Source organism: Microchirus variegatus (genome assembly GCF_963457635.1).
Source record: "Microchirus variegatus genome assembly, chromosome: 2".
Taxonomy (NCBI): domain Eukaryota; kingdom Metazoa; phylum Chordata; class Actinopteri; order Pleuronectiformes; family Soleidae; genus Microchirus; species Microchirus variegatus.
Window position 1 is genome coordinate 41,949,288 of NC_139803.1, and position 6,746 is coordinate 41,956,033.

Sequence of the window (6,746 nt, forward strand, 5' to 3'; positions counted from 1 at the left end):
TGTGTATGAGTGTGTGTGCGTCTGTCTCACTCACTCTCTGCATATTAATTGGTGCATTTCTGCTGCGGCGGAGAAAACAATCAAAGCGTCAGGGGCGGGTGATGATGCCACTGTGGCAGCCGCACACACACACACACACAAAAAAAAACACACAACACACATATGTGACCGTGAGCTCGCACACAAACACACAAACACACAAACACACAACACACACAGCGCCTCTTTTTAAGGACTTCCACTGATTTTTTTTTGGACCCCGCCAAACAAAGCCTGTTCATTTCTGAACCATCACCTCCATCAAATCTAAGCCAGCTTCCTCCAGAACATTACCGTCTGCCTCATTAGGACCAGGTCTTGGTCTCTAGAGGACTGCCGGTCCAAAACAAGGCCAGCGTTCAATGCCAGGGAAAAAAAAGATGGTCCTGAAGAGACAAACAAGCACAGGTTTGTGGCGGCTGTTCTAATGAGGACAAAGGGTTATGTCTAACCTGGACTATAACCAGCTAATGACTAAACTTAACCTGAACTATAACCAGCTAAGGTCTAACCTTAACCAGCTAATGTCTAACCTGAACTATAACCAGCTAATGTCTAACCTTAACCAGCAAATGACTAAACTTAACCTGAACTATAAGCAGCTAATGTCTAACCTTAACCAGCTAATGTCTAACCTTAACCAGCTAATGTCTAACCATAACCAGCTAATGTCTAACCTTAACCAGCTAATGTCTAACCATAACCAGCTAATGTCTAACCTTAACCAGCTAATGTCTAACCTTAACCAGCTAATGTCTAACCATAACCAGCTAATGTCTAACCTTAACCAGCTAATGTCTAACCTGAACTATAACCAGCTAATGGCTAACCTTATCCCAAACCAGCTAATGTCTAACCTTAACCTGAACCAGTTAATGTCTAACCTTAACCAGCTAATGACTAACCTTAACCAGCTAATGACTAACCTTAACCAGCTAATGTCTAACCTTAACCCAAACCAGCTAATGACTAACTTTAACCAGCTAATGGCTAACCTTAACCTGAACCAGCTAATGTCTAACCTTAACCAGCTAATGTCTAACCTTAACCTGAACCAGCTAATGTCTAACCTTAACCAGCTAATGTCTAACCTTAACCCAAACCAGCTAATGGCTAACCTTAACCAGCTAATGACTAACCTTAACCCAAACCAGCTAATGTCTAACCTTAACCATAACCAGTTAATGGGTTAATGTCTAACCTTAACCTTTACCAAACCAAAACCTTAGCCAGTTCCTCAAAAGTGAGGTTCTGCCTCATTAGGACCAGGTTTTGGTCTGTAGACGTCTCCTGGTCCTGACAAGGTCAGTGTTCCATTCACTTGGGACACCTTAAGCAAAGCCTGATCCCTAACAATAACCAGTTCTTCAGAAATGAGGGTTCTACCAGGTTCTGGTCCTTCATGAGGACGACTGGTCCAAACCAGACCGGTTAAAAAAAAAAGTCCTCAAGAGGACATGAATACAAAAACACACACACAAAGGTTTGTGCAGCTCTTCTTCTGAGGACACTGCATTGAGATAACCACAATTCAAATGTGAACCAGTTCCTCAGACATTAGGTTATTCTGACTCATTAGGATCCAGGTTCTGGTTCTGAGGACAGAAAAGGTCCTCAAGAGGGCACAAATACAGGAACACACACCGAGTACACACACACACACACACGTATGAGCTGCTGACATGCAAAATGTCACACACACACAGACGCACAATAGCAGCCTCACAATGGCCGATCCACCAGATTCGTCCTGCGTCAGCAAAGACATTTGAATTTCTACCTTCACACATCACCGTCATCATCATCATCATCATCATCAGACACACACACATTCACACACATTCATAAATCTGATGTTTTTATCAAGACAAATGTTTAAAAAGTGAGAGGACGAGGAAAACGAAAATACGAAAAGGTAATTTTTTGTCACTTTTGTCGTTGATGGAGGCCGAGATGGCGGCGGTGGAAGAGGAGCGTGGGCTTCACCGCTCACATCATCGCAGCCCACGTTTGTCGACTTCACACTCTCCGTCTCTATCTGTCGCCTTTTTTTTTAACTCTCTCTTAAAAGTTGTCGTCGTCTGCCCTGTGAGTTCCTGTGAGAAGCGCTGATGACGGAGCAGATTATGGGCAAAGGTCTGATCGGATTAAGACCGAGCAGGAAAGAGAAACGTTCGCGCACGCCCTCGTGCTCTCTCCGACTGGTTTAAAGCTGCGCTACGCGACCTTTCGTCGCGATTTATTAGCCGCGTCGAGATCTCGATCGCAAAAGGTGGAATCGTGGGATTTAACCGCGCGGTTGTAGCCATTGTAGAACGTTAGCACTCCCACGTTAGCTCCTCCTCCCGCTAACCTGAAACTGCTGCTAACCCTAACCGGTTAACCCTAACCGGTCTAACCCTGGCAACTAATAGTAACCACGACAACGTCTCGTACGTATCTGTACGATGTTGGGTTACTCGTTCCTACCAAATAAAATCGGAAGAAGAAGAAGACTAGTTGGTATTATGGTCTGTTTTTATATAGAGCTGCAACATGGGGTTAAGTGTCTTTGCTCAAGGATGTATATATGGACGGGCAGGGCCAGGAATTGAACCCACAACCTTCCGGTTGAAAGACAACTTTTTACCTGTGAAATTTGAGTACATTTCATAATTTCATAAAAATGACTTTTGCTCCTTAACTTAACTTAATGTTATTTCTGGTAGCATACTATGCTACGAGCGTGTAGCAAAGCACAGCACGTTTCCACGTGCATCGTAAGGACGTTTGCGTAACTACGAAAACAACACCGTTAACACCTCAAATTTAAACTCATGCTAAAGCGATAACTAGCACGATAACTAGCGCGATAGCGCCGTGTTTTTTAGCATCAGACATGTGACCTTATTCAGTCTGGATTTAAACTGGATTTAATTAACAGACTTTGACCAATCACAGACCACTTCAGAGACAGCGAGGACGCCTCCTATTGGCTGTTTAAGCTGCACTTACTTGTATATGATGTCTATTTGGCGGGAATGTAGCGCTTTCAGCATCGGGGACGACTGCGTATCCTGCAAAGAAACCTAAAAAAAGAAAGAGAACAAAGAGAACAAAGTATAAATAGCTTGAAAACAAAGACTCAAAAACGATTAATTGATGATGAAAATAGTTCTGTAAAATACTGTTCCGGACACAACGAGATTGTCTGAGGTTATTCGTGGTGTTTAAATGTGGTGGGAGGAGCTTAAATCTGTGTTAAAACTCTGCTTTTCAGCTTTTTAAATCCAAGCAGTTAGATTCAAACCACCTCTGCGGTGCTGCTGTATACAAACAAAAGCTCCCTCGGTCAGGAATGATAGTTTTGCTTCACAATAATGACTGAAACCAAATTTTTTTAACAATCCCGTCTACTGCGGCTTTAATTCTACTCCAGATTACAGTCCCCGGTGAGTGAGCAGCACACTTTTACTGCCAATCCGTCAACTCTGACACATCACGACGGGACGTGTTAGGACGGAATATTTTTCACACGGCCCAGACGGACTTGAAACTCGAGCGTCCGAGGAGGAGGAGGAGGAGGAGGAGGAGGGAGGAAGACACAAAACAGCCGACAGCAGTGCAACTTAAAACTGCATTTATCACGACACACAATACTAATACCACTCACTAGCATAGCGTGGACGTACTTAAACCCTTCTGTTAGCATCCTGTCGTCGCCGTCGGGATATTGTCATTAGCGTAGCTCCTTGACCTTTTGCGATATCTAGAATTCGACAATTCTACAGCTGTAAAATCAAAATAAGATAGTCATAAAAGTGTTAATGTGGAGTCGGTCCCAATCTTTTGCAGCTATAACAGCTTCCACACTTTCTCGGAAGACTTTTCCCATGGGAATTTGTGTCCTTTCATTCTGCCGAGCGTTTACGAGGTCAGGCGCTGGTGTCGGACGAGAAGGCCTGGCTCACAGTCTCTGCTCCAGTTCATACCAACTCGACGCCGGACAGGGGTCGAGGTCAGGTCAGTCGAGTTACTACCGCACCAAACCTTACCCAAACTGTTGGAAGCATTGTCCAAAATGTCTTAGTATGCTGAAGCGTTAAGATCGTCCTTCATTGGAGACAAGGGCCTGATTCAAACACCTGAATTCAATACTTTTGTCAAAAATATCGATTTGGTGATACATCGTCGTCCAATATACCCTAAAATATCGATATTTTCATTATTAAATTACTAAATTAAGGCCATTTTCACTCGCTGGACGTCGCTACTTCACGTCTCCTTGGGCGCTAGCTACCTGGCCCTGAAGAAGCGGGAGTTTACGGCGGGATAACGGTCGGAGAAAGCTACGTCAATAGACGCCCGATCCGCGTTCAGTACATAGACTTCTGACACTGTTCTCCGTGTTGTGAATAAATACAGATATCGCGATGTATCGCTATATGATTGTCTTACGACATGTATCCTGTATCGTATCGCGAGGTTCCACGGCGCAGAAATACACTAGCAAGAGCGCGTCAAAACCACCAGGGGGGGGCGATATATCCCAAACCTTGAGGCCGTGTCGGCTAATCCGAAGACATTTCTTTGACTTATTTTTCTTTATTTCATCAGCAGACTCACGTGGTCACTTCAAACCACGGCCATTAGCTGTCACGTGTTAGCGTCACGGCTAACAGACCATACACTCTGACCCGTTACCACATATGGTCGCTCTACTTTGTCCGTGTGTTTGTCTTGCTGCCGATTATAGTCAACTATTTTGGCGACGTCCGGGTGACGACGGCCAAAAATTCACTCGTGTGAACAAAAGAGAGATGAAAGAGACGGAGAACGAAAAACACTGGTACGGTTTCTTGATTTAAAAACAACATTTGTGCGTTCACGGACAAAGAAAAAACTTTGAAAACTATGCAACACTTTTTCCCCCAACTGGGAAATAAGAATAAAAACACTTGTTTTCTTAGATCCTGGAGCTAAATAGGAGAAGTGAAGCCTCAGCTTCATCAGGTGGTGAGAGACAGTTACAGATTATAATCTCATTCTGGGTCAGCAGGATGTGAAAGCAGCCATAGATTTGTGTCTGTCAGCTTGTTTTTTTTTTTTGAGATCTTCAGCCAAAATGTGTTTCCTCCACTAAGGAGGTTATATTTCCACCAGTGTTTGTTTGTTTTGTTGTCTGGTATTGGGGAAAAAAAAGTCGGAGTTTGGTGAGGTTGCTACGACTATTTGGTTTACGAATCTGAACATCCAAATACTTTGCTAGCGCCGCGTTCCAGTTGTAGTCTGAATAGTCGGATGCAAGCTAATCGACTCCCGACATAGGATTCCAAGATAGTCTTACTGTTTGGTGAGGTTGCTACGAGTTTCCGGTTTACAAATCTTAAAGGTGAAGTAAGTAGTTTATAGTGCCATCTAGAGGAGAGGCTGAAATTCTAATTGTAGTCGGAAGTCGGAATTGTCCGACGCAACCCGCAGCGATCAACCACCGACATTAGATGCCAAGATACTCTCATAATTAATTATCGACAGTTCCAAATGGAACAGCTATCTCTTGGTCCCGTGTCAGGGGTTTGGTCAAGTTGCTATGACTTCCTGATTTTACGAATCTGAACATCCAAATACTTTGCTAGCGGCGCGTTCCAGTTGTAGGCGGAAGTCGGAATTGTCCGACGCAACCTGCAGTAATCAAACGCCGACATAGGATTCCAAGATACTCTTATTAATTAGCACCAGTTCCAAATTGAACATCTATGGTTTGGTGAGGTTGCTACGTCTTTCCAGTTTACGAATCTTAAAAATCCAAATACTTTGCTAGCGGCGCATTCCAATTGTAGTCGGAATTGTCGGATGCAACCTGCAGCTATCAACCGCCGACATTGGATTCCAAGCTACAACAACTATCTCTTGGTCCAGTGTCAGGGGTTTGGTCAAATTGCTATGACTTCCTGGTTTTACGAATCTGAACGTCCAAATACTTTGTTAGCGGCGCGTTCCAATAATAGTCGGCATTGTCCGATGCAACCTGCAGTAATCAACCGCCGACATTGGATTCCAAGCTACAACAACTAAACAGCTATGGTTTGGTGAGGTTGCTACAATTTTCCGGTTTACGAACCTTAAAAATCCAAATACTTTGCTAGCGGCACGTTACAATTGTAGTCGGAAGTTGGAATTGTCGGACGCAACCTGCGGCAATCAACCGCCGACATTGGATTCCAAGCTACAACAGCTATCTCTTGGTCCCGTGTCAGGGGTTTGGTCAGGTTGCTATGACTTCCTGGTTTTACGAATCTGAACGTCCAAATACTTTGCTAGCGGCCCGTTCCAGTTGCAGGCGGAAGTCGGAATTGTCCGACGCAACCTGCGGCAATCAACCGCCGACATTGGATTCCAAGCTACAACAGCTATCTCTTGGTCCCGTGTCAGGGGTTTGGACATAATTGCTATGACTTCCTGGTTCTACGAATCTGAACGTCCAAATACTTTGCTAGCGGCGCGTTCCAGTTGTAGGCGGAAGTCGGAATTGTCCGACGCAACATGCAGCAATCAACCGCCGACATTGGATTCCAAGCTACAACAGCTATCTCTTGGTCTCGTGTCAGGGGTTTGGTCAAATTGCTACGACTTCCTGGTTTTACGAATCTGAACGTCCAAATACTATGCTAGCGGCGCGTTCCAATTGTAGTCCGAATTGTCCGATGCAACCTGCAGTAATCAACCGC